General features: G+C 41.8%; 1 protein-coding gene across 1 annotated transcript in view; it reads right to left on the bottom strand.

The window, feature by feature from the left end:
• The window catches only part of RARB (retinoic acid receptor beta), a 730,168-nt gene extending 710,454 nt beyond the window's left edge, over positions 1–19,714 (bottom strand). Inside the window, exon 1 of the mRNA XM_043595539.1 lies at positions 19,637–19,714. The gene's annotated coding sequence lies outside the window, so the exon portion shown is untranslated. The remainder of the gene's footprint in view (positions 1–19,636) is intronic.
• Between the last annotated feature and the right edge of the window lie 587 nt (positions 19,715–20,301).

Raw genomic sequence — 20,301 nt, 5'->3', positions numbered from 1 at the left:
CACCCTCGTAATGAGTGTTGCAGTAGGGATTACCAGATGCTCAAGTTTGCGGCTCAAAATTTGCAGGAGAAACAAGGTATTTCCATTGTCCCCAACACGTGTCCAAAGTTAACATCATCAGAGATAGAGGACATATTGGCATCCTGCATCAGAGGAGGAGAAGGGCACTGAGAAGGGCACATAACTTCTGTGGTATTCTCGCCAAAATATGTAACATCAATCCAATCTTCCGTCATGAAATACATCCCAGTTCAAGGTTAAAAGAATGTCAAGATTTTAAAGGGTAATGGAAGGCTGAAGAGTCACAGAGGGGAAGAAACAGAGACAACAAGCCAACTGAACTGTAATATGGGCTATCTTGCATCATGTTCTCCAACAGGAAATGGAGGCTATTGGCCAAACTGGTACAATCTAAATAAGGTCTGTTATTTAGTGAATACTATTGTTATCTGTGTCATTTCCCTGGTTTTTTGAATTGTAGTATGGTTATATGAAACATTAACATCGGGCACGCTCTCGAAGACGCACGGGAACTTCTTATCATCTTGGTGACATTCTATAAGTAATTATTGCACAATGAAAACATTTATTTAAAAAACCTTTTTTTTTTTTTTAACGTTTCTTTATTTTTGAGACAGAGACAGAGCATGAACGGGGGAGGGTCAGAGAGAGAGAGACACACACACAGAATCTGAAACAGGCTCCGGGCTCTGAGCTGTCAGCACAGAGCCTGACGCGGGGCTCGAACTCACGGACCGCGAGATCATGACCTGAGCAGAAGTCGGATGCTTAACCGACTGAGTCACCCAGGCGCCCCTAAAAGCATTTAAAAGTTGTAACCAATGTAAGTTAATACTACTAATGTAGGAACTTACATTTCAGTGTTCACATTAGCCAGGGTAGTGATCTGAGCACTTTGAAGGCAGTAACTTACTCCATCCTCACAATACATTGGAGTACTCTAGCTATCCCTACTATTAGGGCAAAATAACTGAAGCTTAAAGCATATATGAAACTTGCTCAAGATCACACAGTTGCCATGTGACCCTAGGAAACCTGAGGGCAGAGCCAGCAAGCTCGCTGTGCACCCTCCATCACCACAGAAGGCCGAAGACGGCATGCTAAGTGTCTGGCCAATGTCCGCTCAGGCTCTGCCCACAACCCGAATTTCCTAGCTACGAAACTGAACTTGGGCAGCCAACACAGCCTTCACCAGAGACCTGCAAAAGAATGTACATCAAGAAGCAAAAAGATTCCAGGGCGCCTGGGTGGCCCATTCAGTTGAGCATCCGACTTCAGCTGAGTTCACCTCTGGGGGGCGGTTCAAGCCCTGCATGGGGATCTGTGCTGACAGCTCAGAGCCTGGAGCTTGTTTCAGATTCTGTGTCTCCCTCTCTCTTCCCCTCCCCTACTCGTGCACGTGCTCTCTCTCAAAAATCAACATTAAAAAAATTTTTTTTTAAAAAGGACAAAGATTCTGAAAGGAATCCAAACTAGAAGAGGGGCATCTAAGTAGCTCGGTTGAGCTTGCAACTCTTTCTTCTCGATTTTTTTAATGTGTATTTTAAGACAGAGAGCACACAAGCATGCAAGAGTCAGAGAGAGAGGGAAACAGAATCTGAAGCAGGCTTCAGGCTCCAAGCTGACAGCAGCAGGCCCAACACTGGGCTGGAACTCACAAGCTGTGAGATCATGACCTTAGCCAAAGTCGGACACTTAACCGTCTCAGTCACCCAGGTGCCCAGAGCTTAAGATTCCTGATTTGGCTCAGGTCTTGATCTCCTGGTTTCTAGAGCCCTTCCTTGTCAGACTCTGTGCTGACAGGGTAGAACCTGTTGGGATTTTCTTCCCCACTTCTCTTTCTGCCCCTCCCCACTCACATGCTCTCTCACGCTCTCGCTCAAAAATAAATTAAAAAAATTTTTAATGTTTTAGAGAGAGAGAAAGAAAGTAAGCAGGGGAGGGGCAGAGAGAGAGGCAGACACAGAATCTGAAGCAGGCTCCAGGCTGTCAGCACAGAACCCGATGAGGGGCTTGAACCCACGAACCAGGAGATTCCCCCAAATATTTTAAAAATATAAGAAAGGTCTCACATTTAGGTTTTTGAAAAAAGTAGAATTATGTTAAGTTTGTGGGATTAGGGTAAGTAAGACAGTATTAAAATTCTCTTTAACAAAAGAATATCAAATGGAAAGACATTTATTCCTGTTGATGCATTTGAAGGTTTGCACATTGTCTGCGAAGAGGTAAAGATTTTCATTTCCATTAGATTTTGATTTATTAGGTGTAATTATTCATTTCTAAAGCAATCAGCAAGAGGAGGGCAATGAGTATCTCTTCTAGCAGAGTACAGCATTAACAATGTAAAGAAAATTTTAACAAAGGCAAAAAAAAGATGAAGACAACTATCAAACACAAAATAGGCTAGAAATTTCATAGTGATTGCCATCAGTAGTAATGAACTAACGTTTAAGATAAAGACAATGAAAAAAATACAGTTTTAGGACATTTACCCCTAAAAATACTTAAGGAGCAAAACAGGATCAAAAGCATAAAGGCAGAAAAACACATCAAAATCTAATCAAAGGGGTCTATATAGACCTATTAATAGATTTCATAATAAGTATTGCAAGCAATAAAGAGCATCACAGCAAAATGTTAAGGGCCAATGTATCAGGCAGATAAAACAAATGGTAAACTTACCTGCACCTATAAACACGACTTGGAAGTATTTCAAGGGCATTTTAATACAACTATGCCAACAAAACTTAGAAAGTCACCATCATCCTGGAAGGTTGCAAAAACTCTGTCTTAGCAATTAATATTAGCAAGTGAAAAGAATACGTAATGAGGAATACAATTGGTACAGTTAATGCAATGAATGCTTTCAGCAGGAAACATACATATCTACATCAACACAGAAAACAGTAAAGGTAAATTGCATGCTAGCCCATAAAGCAAGACTCAGCTAATTTATTCAGTATTTCCTTACCACCCTAGTCTCTGATGAAAAAAACAATTTAGTTAAGTATTAGTGAAAATCTTAAAATTACACTTAGAAACACACCTTACTCAACTGTCTAAATAAATAAAGGCAACACTGTTAATACCACATATCAAGTATGTAGGATGAAGTAAAATGACTTGAGAGAAGATTATAGCTATAAATTCTAGAGGGAAACAAGGCTGATAATTAATGAGCTAATTATTTAAAAAAAAAAAAAAAGTAAGCCCAAAGAATCAAGTATGAAAAAGAAGAAAATTATAAGTTAGGAAACCATACTATAGAAAGCATTAAAATCCCTTTGATCCTCTGAGAAAACTAAAAATAGTAAAATCTGTGACACAAATAATCAAGAGAAGGAATATATTAATATTTAGAATAAAAAAACATGACCAGAGGTAGAGAGATTAAAAAGAAACCTATCGGGGCGCCTGGGTGGCGCAGTCGGTTAAGCGTCCGACTTCAGCCAGGTCACGATCTCGCAGTCCGTGAGTTCGAGCCCCGCGTCAGGCTCTGGGCTGACGGCTCGGAGCCTGGAGCCTGTTTCCGATTCTGTGTCTCCCTCTCTCTCTGCCCCTCCCCCGTTCATGCTCTGTCTCTCTCTGTCCCCCAAAAAATAAACTTTGGAAAAAAAAAATTTAAAAAGAAACCTATCAACTATTTAAATATAAATAATACAGATTCTAAAAGAACTAGAATACCAGGAAGGCCTTAGAACCATTAAAAAAATAGAAAAATCTTTCCATTAAAAAAAAAAAAAGTAAGGCCTGTGTGGTTTTATAAGCTAATCATTCATGTAAGATACTATTAACCTAGAACAAGACAAATGTAATAAAATCCAAAATATTAAATAACCCATGAGCCAAATTTGACTTGTCATCGTTATTGTAAATAAAGATCCACTAGAGCACAGCTCCAATTTTTTTTTTTTTTTTAATAAAGCATGCTGTGACGGTTTTCATGCTAGAATGGCAAAGCTGAGCAGTTTTTACAGAGACCGTTATAGTCCACAACGCAGAAAATTTCACATCTGGCCCTTAGAGAAAGTTTGAAACAGAAGCCTAGCAAATAAGAACCGTAGCAAAAGATAAAGCAGGGTATAGGAGAGGAAGAGAGCAGGGAGGGAAGGAGGGTGGGAGGGGGTGTTCGTGGGGTGTTCAATAGGTTAGAGTGGTCTTTACAGAGAAGGGGAGACTTGTGCCAGGACTCGAAGGGATGTGAGCATTAGCTAAGTGGCTATCTGGTTGGAAGAGCATTCCAAGTAGAAGGAAGAGAGAGGGAAAAGGCTGCAAAGCAGCCAAGTACCTTCTGTGTTTAAGGCATGGTCAAGTGAGGCTGGGGTCGAGTGCAAGGCAAATAATGCTACCAGGAGAGGAGGGCAAAAAGGTAACAGGTATGCTCTGGGGAGGTGAAGGAGAATAGAAAGTCTGTAAGTCCTTGTAGGCCACCGTAAGGATTCTAGCTTTTACACAAGTTAAATGGGGAACCATTCCAGGACTTGGAAGAGTGTCAGTACCTACATTACTGGAACACCAATGGCTACATTGGAAATCTAGGCCCCTTGGGAGGCAAGAGAGGACAGTGGATCAGACCAGGATAAAACCCATGGAGGTAGTGACATTCTGTATATATGTTATGAACTGTGAACAGGATTTCCCGACTCACTAGATGTGAGGTATGAGAGAAAGAAATAGATGTAAATTAGTTGCAAGGTCTTGGTCTGACTTTGTTTCCTTTCTTCAGCAGGCTTCACCACCCACCCCACATGGGGGCTTGAACTCACGACCCTGAGATCAAGAGGTAGATGCTTAACCAACTGAGCGACCCAGGGGCTCCTTGGTCTGATTGTTTTGAGGAATCAAGTCACCAATAGCAGTCATCAAGAAGCCATGCATGGAGCAGGTGTGGTGTGTAAAAGCGATTAGGAGCTCAGTTTTAGAGACTTGTTACACTTAAAATACTAGTCATCCAAGTAGAGGTGATAAGTTCTATCTGGATATTCAAGTCTGGTGTTTGGGAGGGGGGATGAATTAGGAGATAGAAACAGAGAGGTAAGCATAAAGACCTAGAGAATGTCTAGAAAAATCAATGTTGGTAAAGGGGTGAAGTCCAAGAACTGACTGCGAAGGCACTCCAAATAACTAGAAAAGTACCTGAAAAGGAAAAATCAAGAAGGGAAAAAACTCAGGGGAGAGTTGGTGAGGAGGGGAGTCTTGACAGCCAAATGAAAGAACCCTTATCAAAAAAGAGGGACGGATCAGGGCACCTGCATGGCTCCGTCAGTTGAGTGTCTGACTCGATTTTGCCTCAGGTCATGATCCCAGGGTTGTGGGAACCAGCCCCCAACTGGGCTCAATGCTGAACGTGGACCCTGCTTAAGATCCTCTCTCTCCCCTTCTACCTTCTTCCCCTCCTACACATGAAGGATGAAAACGGATCATTCAGCTCAAAAAATTTATAGAAACATTACTGTCTCAGATGTTTTAAAAAGGCCTAAAATAAAAACGAGCTACACTTATAAAAATCCTTGGAAAAATCAAGAATATATAAATGAACTTCCTTAGCCTAATAAATGGTTACTATACAAAACACATGGAACTGATTAAAAATATTTGCTTAAAAAAATAGGAATAATGTTGGGGCACCTCGGTGGCTCAGTCAGTTAAGCATTCGACATCCGACTTAGCTCATAGCTCATGAGTTCGAACCCCACTCGGGCTCTGTGCTGACAGCTCAGAGCCTGGAACCTGCTTCAGATTCTGGGTCTTCTCTCTCAACCCCTCCCTTGCTCGCGTGCATACGCTATCTCTGTCTCAAAAATATATTAAAATAAAACATTAAAAAACTTTAATAGGAATAAGCAGGGCTGGCCCCCATGATGAGTCCTCTTAAAAATTGTCCTAGGTTTTTTTCTTTAATTTTTTTTTAACGTTTACTTTTTGAGAAACAGAGACAGAGCATTAGCAGGGGAGGGGTAGACAGAGAGGGAGTCACAGATTCCAAAGCGGGCTCCAGGCCCCCCAAGCTGTCAGCACAGAACCCGACACAGGGCTCAAACTCAGGAACCGGGAGATCATGACCTGAAGTCAGACGCTTAATGGGCTGAGCCACCCAGGTGCCCCTGTCCTAGAGGTTTTAATCAGTACTGTCAGATACATTCAGCCACGCCTCACCACCTCCTACATGTGTGCATATAGTGTAAGAGGACAGAGAAAGGTGAACAAGAATCACAGATAATGTTATACCAGAGAAGCTACAAACATTAAAATTGATGAGTTTCTAAAATTTTCTGCATATAAAAATTATATGCTGTGAATTAGCAGAATACACTATTTTTTTAAAAGTTGTCATTTGCAATATTAATGTATCTACAATAAGTCAAACAATTTATGTTACTTCCATGTAGAATCTAAGTTTTTAAATACCCTTTAATGAGTCATAAATGAGAATAGTACCCTATTTATGAATATATTATCCATATAGATCTGTCTCAATTGATTTCAGCTAAACTATTCCAATAAAAATCTCTACAGTTTGTCATGAAACTTGACAAGCTGATTCTCAAAGTTACAAGAAGCAAAGAAAAACACCAAAACAATCCTGAAGAAGTATAGTGTAGGAGGCTTAACCTATCAAATCAACAGTATAAAGAAATTAAACAAATCAGTATTAATATAAACTTACAAAGAATAGTTTATATAAATACACATTTATAAGTTCTGAGACAGAACTCAGAGCCAGAAATAAACATACACAGAAATCTGATTTATGATACAAATGGTATTTATCATTGAGATAAAGATGAATGAAAAAATAATTATGGAACAACTGGCTTCCCCCCCAAAAAAAAAAAAAAAATCCCTACCTCACACCATCTGCAGAAGTAACTTCCAAATGAATGATGTGAAAGGCAAAATTAAGATGTTTGTAGAAAATAAAAAACTTTTATTTCCTTGAAGTCAAAGAAAATTAGAATGCATTACAATCAATAAGCTACTAATAGACATCTTTAGCAGGTTAGGTAAATGCCAACTATAACCACAATAAAATATTTTCCTAAACCAATCATATATAGAAAAAATAAAGTTTAATACAAAGTGTTGGTGAGTATGTAAAAGAAGAGGAACACTCATATGTCCAATAGGTTATTCTGACATACAAATGACAGAATCTTAAACAAGGGAAGAATACACAGCTCAGGACATGGCTAAGGTTCTGTTAGGAAGAGAGATAGTGAAAAAGTACACAGGGATCTTCACACTTCATAGGTAATAACATTCTGGTGTTTTTATTTTTTGTTTTTAACATTCTGGTTCTTTGAGTGTAGACATGAGAGTAGTTTGGTCTAGGACTATGTATTTTGCTATTTGATTATTTTTGACATTCCATTATTTATGGATTTTATTGTTTTACTAGTATTTTCTTTTTTATATTTATAGAATATAAAGATTTTTTCATTTTATTACTTGTTATATATTCTTTCACAAAATTTCTGACTATAAAGAATCTTCTGAAAAATTTTTACATATACATTTATTGTACAAAGCCAAAAGACCGTCTTAGGTAAAACTCTCCATTATCTCAAAGCAATTAAAGAGCAAACAACGTCTCTGAAACAGGAGTACAAATATGGATGCAAGATTTTGAAGAAACCTCAGGCAACAGAAATCTTGAGAAAATTTATCAAGCCTAGCTCAGAAGAGAATGGAAGTGAAAAAAAAAAAACTATTAAAAAGGTAAAAATCAGACTTAACAGACAAGCATAGTAAAGAGCCATCAGCAACTTAAAAACCAGGCCAAGAAAAACAGCAAAATCAAATTTATACATTAAAATGGAGAGATACAGGGGAACCAGGGAGGCTCAGTCTGTAAAGCATCTGACTCGGTTTCCGCTCAGATCATCTCCTGGTTCATGAGATGGAGTCCCAAGCGGGGCTCTGCGCTGACAGCATGGAGCCTGCTTAGGATTCTCCTCTCTCTCCCCCTCTCCCCCCACTCTCCCTCTCCCTATGTCTGCCCTTCCCTCCCCCACCCTCTGTCAACATAAACTTAAAAATAAAATGGGAGAAAAACTTAACTGAGGTCTAAATCAGGTTTATACAAGAAATGCAAATATATTTTAATTATTAAAATTATAAACTGATTCTTAATTTCTTTTTAACATTTATTTATTTTTGAGAGAGAGTATGAGCAGGGGAGGGGCAGAGAGAGAGAGAGAGAGAGAGAGAGAGAGAGAGTGTGAGAGTGAGAGACACAGAATCAGAAGTAGGCTCAAGGCTCTGAGCAGTCAGCACAGAGCCCAAAACGGGGCTCGAACTCACAAACTGTGAGATCATGACCTGAGCCAAAGTTGATCACTTACCCGACTAAGCCACCCAGGCTTCCCTAAAATTATCAATATATTCTTAAGGAGTAACAGTAATATTCAGAAGATTTTTTTCTGAAATAAAGGAAGGTCTAAACCAACCAATGAAAAGTATCTATACCATGTCCTAGCAGGTAGAGGGGAATGTTTTAAGTAATAAGAAGGCCTATCTTGGTAAAGTCACCAGGTTTCAAATATGAAAAAAATATATAGACAGCTATCAAGGTAAGTAGAAAGGCCAATCTACTCTGGGTCAGAAAAACTGAACACCACAATTTTAACAATTCTCCCTGAACTATTCAAATTTGAATCACATTTTACAGTAAGAAAAAGTAGGCAGGTTTGCCTAGCCATGAAAATTCGGACAAGAATAATGAGGTATTGGATCCTCAATTATTCAAGGTTATAAATTATAGTAATTAATGAATCAACAGATCCATCTATGGAGCCAAATACAGAAAACCAGGAATAGACACAATGACAGAGTATCTCACCGACGGCAAAGATGGCTTACCAAATGGCATTTTTAAGAACTATAAAATTTTACACTGGCAAAGTAGTAAAGTGAATAATTTAATACACTAAAAGCAATGTAAATTCATTCACCTTCTCTGAAAACTACGTGGCCAAATGAATGAAGCTCCTCTTTGACTTAGTGATCCCCTGGTTCCATTTGTAAAATGCCATTCTAGAGGAATAATCATGATCAACACATACTATGTTTTTTTCATAGAAGATAAAAAAATTAGAAGTATTTTTAGGTCTACAAAAAAGAATAGTATATGCTAATATACATCCATTTAATAGATTATCTTGATATGAAAAAAATAATTTCTGATATTTAAGGATAGGCAACAGGTTTAGAGAACTGTTGACTGACACGCTTACACAATGGTAATTTAGAGGGAGGGCATTAACACGTATGTGTACATTCTAGAAAGCTGGAATCTTTTTTGAGTGATTCATAATTATATTTTTCCCTTTGTCAAAATTTTCATGTTGAGTGGGTTATCGTTACCTAATTAAAAGAAAGTAAGCATTAAACTAGATGTTATAAGGATCATAAAGCCCTGTAGTTGGTTTACAGTGGTTTCACATATATTCTGAACTACATATATGCATTCTGTGCCTCCTCTAAGATTTTTCCAGTATATAAAAATGCACACAAATGATACAGTCCATCAGATTCGTATCATGAAAAAACTCCTATGCAATTAATTACAATTTGTAATTTTAAGTATACATTCACAATAAACCATTTAAAACAACACCTCAAGTGAATAAAGGAATAAAGGACTCTACCATATTAAGAATTATTCAGAGGGGTGCCTGGGTGGCTCAGTTGGTTAAGCATCTAACTCTGGATTTTGGCTCAGGGCATGATCTCTCGGCTCATGAGTTTGAGGCCCACATCGGGCTCCATGCTAAGAGAACAGAGGCTGCTTGTGATTCTGTCTCCTCTCTCTCTCTCTCTCCCCCGCCTCTGCCTCTGCCTCTGCCTCTGCCTCTGCCTCTGCCTCTCTCTCTCTCTCTCTCTCTCTCTGATCTTCCCCTGCTTGCATGTTCATGCACATGTGCTAGCACTCTCTCAAACAAGCTTTAAAATACAAAGAATTCCTCAGATTTTTGGACAAAAGGGAGATATTGAATGTTCCTTTCTTGCGTCACAGAAATACAAATGGAAAGTAGCCACAAGTGGTGGTAACATACGAAACATTTTGACAGTGACTTACTTTTTTAAAGGCTTATCAGCCTTAAAAGTGGATTAAATATTAAAAAAAAAATTAAAAAAAAAAAAAGGGGGCGCCTGGGTGGCTCAGTCGGTTAAGCGGCCGACTTCGGCTCAGGTCACAATCTCGCGGTCCGTGAGTTCGAGCCCCGCGTCGGGCTCTGTGCTGACAGCTCAGAGCCTGAAGCCTGTTTCAGATTCTGTGTCGCCCTGTCTCTGACCCTCCCCTGCCTGTTCATGCTCGGTCTCTCCCTGTCTCAAAAATAAATAAAACGTTAAAAAAAAAAAAGTGGATGAAATAAGGGGGGTGCCTGGATGGCTCAGTTAAGTGTCCAACTTCAGCTCAGGTCATCATCTCACAGTTCGTGAGTTCATGCCCCGCATCAGGCTCTGTGCTGACAGCTCAGAGCCTGGGCCCTGCTTCTGATTCTGTGTCTCCCTTTCTCTGCCCCTCCTCACCTCGTGCTCTCTTTCAAAAATAAACATTAAAAAAAATTTTTTTAAGTGGATCAAACACTAAGTATGCTATCGTTTGTTATAGATGAGTTTCTGAAGCGTCTCCTATTCTTGTCTATTCAATGAATTATTTTCATTTCAAAACGCTCAATTTTCAACATCCCAACATTATCAGACGATATTTTAAAAGAGACTAACACCCATGAATAACACATGCATTTTATACTGTTATTGAATCAGCATCGAAAAGATTGAATTTTCAGTGCTAACATGGCCCAGCAAAATTATTTTAATTTGATAGTTCTTACAAAACACCTATCAAGCCCTATTTTCTCCCTAACCCATCCAGAGACGTGGAGTTGCACTCTCCTCGGTAGAGACGAGTCGTCAATCTCTGATCCCTTCCACAGGCACCTGTAATCTCACCATGACTACTCACCCTCAATAGGGCATCATTATTTGACACATGACTTGGAAATCTGCCTGGTGTTCACTTTGATTTCAATGGTAGTCACCTGAAAAATGCCAGACTGCTACACATTCTTTTGTTACTTCTGTACATTTCTTCTTAGAGGAAAATCCAAAGTTGCCTTTTCAGCTTAATGGGCCACTGAAGACTCGACAGGACCTGGACGCTAAGAGGGCAGCGGAGCGAGCAAACCTATCTGAAAAGGACACGGAGGTCTAATTCTGAGTTGCCTGCACATTGAGCCAGTTCCCCCCTTTGGCCATTAAAGGGACTGCACCCCAAGTTGGCTTCCATTGGGACCAATGGCCCAACCTCATCATGTTCCCTTCCTCCCGCGGGAGGGATAGGCAGCTTCCCACGGGTTTTAAGGTATCCAGGTGCCGGGCAGTGGGCTTTCCTGGACAAATCTGAATAGCTGCTACTCAGAGGTCCAGTCAGCCTGCTGCCAAACATGTCCGATTATTCCTCCAGTGAGCAAGATGCTCCCTGAAACTTCCTCTAGAAAAGGAAGAGCAAAAAGGGAAGGATACTTTACATTTGAAACCTAAACCCAGTGTGAGGCCGGCAGATACTGTGACCCAGCAGCCCAGCTTGATGGCTGAGGCAAAGTGGGGGAGGCCCTCATAACCTCCTCTCTTGCTGATTCCGGCTTCTTAAGGGTTCCCTTTTCCCACCAAGCCGATTTCTTAAACCTTGCTGTGACACTGTGGGGCGGACCTTGAACCGCACGGTATATGGCAGGAGACCGCTCACAAGGGCCTCACCGGACATTATCACGTCATTAGCTTGTGTCCCCGCATACGGGTCACTGCGATGGTTTAGGAGAGGTCTACGCTCAAGCAGAATTTTAAAGGTGAACAGGGTTTGGGAGTACGGTGGATTTGAGAGGTGGGCTTGAGGACTGGAAGAGTCCTTCAGAGGATCGGTTCGTACCGAGGCCTGAAGGAATGAGGCAACTCACTGAATGCCTACACTTACACACAGTTTAGTAGTGATGAAATAGAAGGGATAAAAAGTTAAGAGGCAATCAGGAGGGATGTGCTAGGATCTAGTGTGAAGAACTTTGTCCGCCTGGGAGCTCCACTTCAGGGTCCCTCAAACGAGCACCAAGGGCTCACTACCTGAGAGCCCAGAATTCCCGTGGGATTCAGAGCCATTGCTTTCCGGATGGCAGCGTGGGTGGCCAATCTTAGTATCTAGAAAGTTTAATGAGGGGAAATGAGGTCAACGTACTATTTGTATGACATATTCAGGCAAATTATCATTCTATTATTGCATCAAAATGGTTTCACAGGAGTTTGAAAAAGAAATGTAATAACAGAACATGCCTCAGGCTGCAGTTAGGTTGAACTCACAAGAGCCTCGCTGTAGCAAACATACTAATTCATGTGGCAAAAGACAATTAATAGCCAGGAAAATATTCAGCATCATGTGGAATATCAATTTAGTGTTAACTTGGATTTTATTCGAATTGTGTCTTTGTGTTCACTTCGGTTTGGTTTTATACTCGTATAGGAACTATTAGCACAGTAAAGTAGATCTAGGTTTATGACTGTACCTATTAAAATAATACGGTAACAAAAATAAGATCAGGGCAGGGGTTGAGGGACGGGCTATAAAGAGATTCACTGGAACTCTGAATCTGGCTCTGCAGCCAAATGCTTGGATTCGGACTGATGTTACTATCCCTTCCTCTTCCATGACCTGGTCATTGAATCTCACTCAGTCTGCTCATCTGGAAAATGGGAATAATACAAGTTCCTACCACACCGGGTCAGTGTGAACAGGGAGTTAACACTGCCAAGTGCTTGATACAAAAAAAACGATAGCTCATGCTGTTAATTATTGCGGTTTCTATCTTTTTCCTTTCCTTGGGGTCCATAACTTGTTCAAGTGGATGAAATTTACCTGTAAAAGGAAGTCTCGTCACGCTGTAGAGAGATTTCTGAAAACTTATTTCAGTGAATAGGCTTGAGAAATTTAAGCTCATTTGGGAGATCGAAGTGAATGACAATGTAACTGAGAACAACGTTCTCCGTTTGTTTAAAGGGTGGCTCCTGGACCAGCATTTCACCTGGGAACGTGTTGGAAATGCCAATTCTCCAGTCTCTGACCCTTGAGATAGTACCCACCAACGGGTCTTCTCAAGCCCTTCAAATGACTTGGCCACTTTGGGATAGGAGTTGGCAAACTCCTTTTGTAAAGGGTCAGATATCATCTTTGGTTTTCCAAGTCACTAGGTTCCCTTGAAAACGTTAGAAAATGATTTCCTGGAACACCTCCATACCCGTTTCCAGAACTACATCCGGGCTGGATGTGGCCAACTGGCTATTGGTTCACGGACCCCTGCCCTAGGAGGCCGATGACAGCAGTAGTGACCGGCAATAAAGAAGGACAAGGTTAAGAGGTAAACTAAGGCTGGCTGTGAGATGGAGAGTTTGAGATAGACCTGGACAATTTTCAGCTGAGTATCTGACTGGAGCTGTAAAAAATTAGCACGGCTGTAGGTATAGATTTAAAGGCAGGGTAAAATGCTTATGAAAAGGTGGGCACAGGTGACATTGCCCATCGTGTACACGGAGCACGAGCAAGTGGGGTGGAAAACCAATACTGACCAGTTAAGGAAGAACAAACACCAAGAAACATGGTGAGCCTGACCACACAGCCCAGAACGTGGACGTGACCAGTTCCAGCCCCTGTGGGGCCACAAGCGTAGAGTAGAAGCTAGCACAGGAACGGCCAGGGCATCACCAGTGACCATGTGCATACCTCAAAGTTATGTGGAGAGGGCGAAATCAGTACAACAGCAAGGTAAATTTTTTTTGAAGCTTTTCTTTCAAGGTTTATTATTTTTGAGAGAGAGAAAGCATGCACAAGCAAGCCTGAGTCAGGGAAGGAGCAGAGAAAAAGAGAGACCAAGGATTTGAAGCAGGCTCTGGACTGACAGCAGGGAGCCTGATTCAGGGCTCAATCCTGCAAACCAGGAGATTGTGGCCTGAGCCAAAAACAAGACTTGGACACTTAACTGACTGAGCCACCCAGCTGCCCCCCACCCCCCAAACAACGAGGGAATATTTTCATCTAAGGGAAGGAAAAAAACAAAATCCATGAGCAGAGACAGATTCAAGAGAATAGGACAAAGAAGGGGAACTTGAAGAGGTCCCTGAAGAATCGGGAAGGGGTCACAGGAAGAGCCTAAGGATATAGGACTGGCCTTATGCACCAGGAAGTGCACCTCCTTCCCTACACATCAACAGCAAGAAGAGAGACACAAACTTCAGTGGGGGCACCAAGTCCAGCTTTTTTGTTGTTTCGTTTGTGTTTTTACTAACCTCCACCTCATCACCAAATTAGATGAGAAAGGGATTAGGTTGAGGACCTGAGAACAGACAAAGTAATCAAGTATGCTTTCTTTAAGAGGAAGTCAAACTTTTCACCAATTCAGAGTACGTCTCTCCCCACCCCCCCCCCCCTCCATTTAGAAGGAATTCGTGGTCTTTTTTAATTACAGTGGATTTATGAACAGACTAGGCATACAAGCGACTTTATTCCCTCTTCTCTATTTTAGCCTTCACTTCTTGATGGGCTCCTTCACCTAACCCAAGTTATGCTGACATGATCTTTGACTTCCCACGGAGAAGCGTTCATTTTAACTGGCAGGCAAATGATATTACACTCCGAAGGCCCATCATGCTAAATGACCATTAAACCATTACACTTAAGAACTGCCTCTCAAGACAGAGATTCCAAGTGCTGTGCACAGTATCCCTGTTTAACTATCAGCATTTTATAGACAGGGAAATGTCATCACCAACCTCACATGAATTCCTCTGGTTATCAACAAAACATCTGTGGCTGGTTAGCTCAGTTGGTTCATCGATGGAGTTAAAGGACCAAAATCTTGGGGGGAATCCTTGTCAAGCTTGGTGTGGGAGCCGCTCCTATGCAACCGTGGTTGGGCAGGGAGGGGGTGTCTCACAAATGGAGGCTTGGCTGTATTACCTTTCCTAGCTGGGTACCCCTGCATCTAACCTGTTTGGACATTTCCTCATTTGGAAGATGAAAAGCCCAACAGCTTTCATTCTTTGCCTTTTATTTTTTTAATCACTACAGTCTTCAGTAGCTCTCAAACACATGACTGGTGGAGACAGATCCTATCAATACAAATCTATGGCCAGACTTCAAAAAACAAAAATAGCCCCCACCACACCTTATAGGCAAACTGGGTCACAACTAACAGTTCCTCTCTGCCTTCATTTCTCTTATTTGCAGCCACCCTTTTAAGTTGAGCAGTCTGTGTCCTGCACAGGTAATAGCGTTGATTTTGAGACGTCCACTTACATTTTTAAAGGTGTTCAGCTGACAACCATTTTTAGGTCACACTTTATTTTTTTATGTTTATTTATTGTTTGAAAGAGAGCACAAGCCAGAGGGGGGCAGACGGGGGACACAGAACCTGAAGCAAGTTCCAGGCTCTTGGCACAGAGCCTGTTGTGGGGCTCCAACTCACAGATGGCAAGATCCTGACCTGAGACAAGTCAGTCGCTTAACCAACTGAGCCGCCCATGTGCCCCTTAGGTCACAATCTTACAAAGGCAACCACAGTGAGAAGTCTATGCCTGGTCAACAGGGCAGGTGATCAAGTTTTAGTACAGAAATCCTAAGTCACCTTTCCCTCTGTATACTGCCTTATCAGAGGTTCTCAGATTCATCTAATCAAGTCCTGATGGGGCGGTGCTGGACATCCATGAAATCACAAGGACGTTCCTCCTAATCCTAGGGTGTCACCTGCCTTTTTCACTCTCTCGTCTATGTTACAGTTCTCCAGAACCCATTGTAATAGCTGACATCCCAACAGCTTGAAAGCAGAAGCAGATATGCGAAATCCAGCTACCTTCTACTAAGCCAGACGCTAAGGAAACTTAGAAAACTGGAGGAAAGGTTACGCTTCTGTTTTTGCTTTGGGAAAATTCTTTTTCATAATAAACGTTATTTATGTTAGCATCATAGGCTTATTTTAGATGAAGCAGCACATGTCTTCTTTTTAGTTTCTAATATGGTAAACATCTGTGGCCAAAACCCTTACGTAAAAGAACCTTGAGGTCCTCTATGACTGAAAAGTATGGAACAGACAAACACTCGGGAACGGCTTCTCCAGATCAGTAATGGTACGAAAGGAGTATTTAGCAAAACAAAACAAAACAAAAAAAAACAGAAGTTTCAGCCTGAATTCTAAGACAGATGAAAAAATACACTCACAACAGACTAACATTTCATCTTTCACTGATGGCCAGAACACGGAGCATTCTCTCCAAATACCACCCATCAGGTCAACACAGTCCAATCACTTCTGCTTTCAAATCCTACTCTGCTTTCAAATCCTACTCAAATCCTAGGTGGAACAAGGATCAGGGAGGGAACCAGTTCACGCTGTTGTCTGCTCCATGCGGATGCTGCCACACACACATCCTTTGTGACACCATGGGTAGCAGTTTTCTAAGGCCGTCCTGACCGAATACCACGGACTGGGCCACCTCAAGAGATACAGTTCTGAAAGTTCTAGAGGCTGGAACATCAAGGCATTAAGAGCTCTGGTTTCGCCCTGAGGCCGCTCTCTTGGGTTTAGAAATTCCTTTCTTCTAGGGACGCCAGAGGGGCCCAGTCGGTTAAGCGTCTGACTTGGGCTCAGGTCATGATCTCACAGTTCATGGGTTTGAGCCCCATGTCGGGCTCTGTGCTGACAGCTCAGAGCCTGGACCCTGCTTCAGGTTCTGTGTCTTCCCGTCTCTGCCCCTCCCCAGCTGGCACTCTGTTTCAAAAATAAACATTAAAGTAAGTTCCTTTCTTCTCACTGTGTCCTCACAGGGCCTTTACTCTGTCCTAGAACAACCCTAGTACTTTTTTTAAGCTTATTAATTTATATTGAGAAGTAGAGCACACATGTGTGAGCAGGGAAGGAACAGAGAATCCCAGGTAGGGTCCACTCGGTCAGCACAGAGCCCAACGTGCTGCTCAGTCTCAGGAAAGGGGAGATCATGACCTGAGCCAAAATCAAGAGTCAGACATGCACCGTTCACCCATTGATCCACCCAGGTGCCCTCTAGGTTTTTGGTTTTTTTTTTTTTTTGGGGGGGGGACAGAGACAGAGCATGAACGGGGGAGGGGCAGAGAGAGAGGGAGACACAGAATCGGAAACAGGCTCCAGGCTCTGAGCCATCAGCCCAGAGCCTGACGCGGGGCTCGAACTCCCGGACCGCGAGATCGTGACCTGGCTAAAGTCGGACGCTTAACCGACTGCGCCACCCAGGCGCCCCTCTAGGATCTCTTCTAATACAAGACCAACTTTACTGGATTAGGGCCCCACCTCTTGGTCTCAGTTAATCACCTCTTTGAAGACCTTTCTCCAAATACTGTCACCTGGATTAGAGCCCACCCATGGAACCCCACTTAACCTTTATCACCTCTTTAGAAGTCCAGTCTCCAAATACAGTCACATTTTGAGGTACTGGGGGGTTAGGACTTGAATATACTATTTGTGGAGAAACTCAAGTCCCCATCACCATGCTAAGAAAATAATTCTCTGCTTCCTGGTGATTAAAAGCTTACACCCTATACTCTACTGTCTTATCTAAGTGTACACAGGGAGTCCTTTTAAATCACCCAGCTCAGATTCCTTATTTTACTTAACTCAGGTACAGAGAAGTGAAGTAACTTATCTAAGGTCACACAGCACATTGCTAATTCACACAAGGAAGGGATGCTTTCAGTTTTTACATATAGCCTTATTTTCAACATCCAAGGAGTAGAGAAAGCTTGCAGTGGTCTTAAGAGAACATTTAAGAACTGCTTGCAATTACTTCTTTAGTCAAGAATTCTTATTGTTCATTTCTCATGCCCCAGTTGATTTGTCCATTTAGTTAGATGCAGAGCATAAAAGATGGGAGGTCCATGGGTTTTTTAGTTTCTTACACTTGAGATTGCCTATGTTGAAGCATATCTAGGTTTAAACAATCCTTGCCAAGTGTTTGGAATCAAACCCTTTCATCACAGAGAAACAATATATAAAGAAACCTTCTGACTTACGACCTTCTATGTTGAAAAGCAGCTACCAAGCTGACAACTCCGTAACATTCCGCTAACTCATCTAAGAGCTAAAACAAAGCTAAATGTGGGTGAAAGACGACAGGCCACAGGCTGGGACCAAAAAGCAGCCAAGATGCTCCCGGGGTCTGGAATATTGGATGTTCCTTCCTTCTAGCATAAGGCATAGGTGAAGATATGTTGTCCGACTCTATGATGGACAAATGGCCCTGCCATGGGCCCAGTTCTCTTTGGGAAACCATTACTTGAACACAAGCATAGCCTAAGGTTTCTGCAATGTTAATGAGTACAAACTAAGCAGAGATTCACAGGAGACTGGCCTTGTTGTAGCTATCTAAAGCAGGGGCAGGCCAACTACAACCGAAGGCCAAATCTAGCCAAAAACAAAAAACATTAGGGGCACCTGGGTGGCTCAGTCAGTTAAGCGTCCAAATTCAGCTCAGGTCATCATCTCTTAGTTCCTGAGTTTGAGCCCCACATGGGGCTCTGTCCTGAAAGCTCAGAGCCTGGAGCCTGCTTCAAATCCTGCCACCCATTCTTTCTGCCCCTCCTCTGCTCATGCTCCGTCTCTCAAAAAATGAATGAATGCTAAAATAAATAAATAAATAATAATAATAATAATAATAATAATAATAAACCATGAAACAAAAAAAATTCAGGACACGTGTGACCGTCAACATTAGATCTCAGCGTCCTTAATTCATTTACATCTTGTCTAAAACTGCTTTCCTTCTACAATGGCAGAATTGAGTGCAAGAAACCATAAGGCCCACAAAGCCTAGAATATTTACTATCTGGTCCTTTTGCAGAAGAAGTTTGCCAACATCTGATCTAAACCTTCAAGCCCTCCCATTCCCAACACCAAACATAGAAAGCCCATATTTCAGATTTTATTATCTTTGCATAGCTCACCCTGGAAAACAAGTAATAATTGAGAAAAACACACGGATATCAGTGGAGTTTAGGATTTTGTAGGATATGCTAAAACCAGGAAAATTTCCAATTCTAAATCCCATTTAGGACCGCCCGAGTATCATGGTTGGAAACCAAAATCCTCCAGAGTGAGAAATCGATTTCCTGTTTCACTTCCAGGGGAGTCCAATAATATGACGCCCGCGGTCCTTCTAATGTTAAACTGTTTATTATCACTACGTGGGACTTGTAAGAAAAATTTAGTTCAGATTTTCTCACATAGCTCTGAACACAAAACGCCTCCCCCAGTATCCCTTCCTCACCGTACCAGCAACAACTCAATTCCCCACCTTTTTCAACAGACTCAAAGCTGGGTAGCCCCCAAAACCACGTTGCTTCAGGAGATACTTCAACATAAAATGGCACAACCACCCCCATACTTTCCTCTGAGCTTTGCCTGGCAAGAAATTGTTACCACGGATCAAAGTGATTAATGGAAATAAATACTCCAAAAGCCAGGTAAGACTGGTTACCAAGGGAGTTACCAAAGGTAAATTCTAACAAGAATATTAAGAAGTTTAAAAGGCGATCTGAACCAACCTCTCTGTAGATCCCGAGGACAGTTCTCTGGGTGCGAAAGATGGGCGACTGTCACTTCCCAGTCATATTCACGATTCTGCAACAACAAATACCTCAAGTTAGTGGTCTTCGACAACATAAAGCAAAAAAAGAAAGTAGATGACATTATTCTAAGTCTTCCCCCGCTTCTTCACGATACCTCCTTTTCCATGATGTGACAAGTGTATCCTTGTCCCAATGAGGAGAAACCACCGAGCCCCTTAGCTAAATCTCCAAATAAGCCAGACGGTCTCCAGAAGCCCCAACAGCCAGGAGGAAGGAAAGCAAGTGACGAGGCAGAAGCCTTTGCGTGCTAAGCTTTATATTAACTGGGCTCAGGTGTAACTAAGGTACTTCAGGATGCAAAAGCATTCACACAGGTGAATGTTCTAATAGTGCAGCTGCCCGTAGGATGGATCTCTGACCCCCAGAGCGAACGGAAGGCAGATTCTATAAAGAGTTCAACCGTAACCCAGACCCAAGAAGATTTAAAAGAAAAAAGAGACGTGTTGTGATTTGCTTGGTTTGTTCATTTTTCACATGATGAAATTAGTCCCAGGGCCGACAGAGAAATCCCTCTAAATGATTGCCTCACCCATCTTAGGGAAACAGGACAATGGCTTTGGACCATCGCTTTTCCTCAAAAA

Source organism: Prionailurus bengalensis, chromosome C2, assembly GCF_016509475.1.
Source record: "Prionailurus bengalensis isolate Pbe53 chromosome C2, Fcat_Pben_1.1_paternal_pri, whole genome shotgun sequence".
NCBI lineage: Eukaryota > Metazoa > Chordata > Mammalia > Carnivora > Felidae > Prionailurus > Prionailurus bengalensis.
Note: the sequence above shows the minus strand (reverse complement) of the source record. Positions and strands in the feature narration are given on the sequence as shown.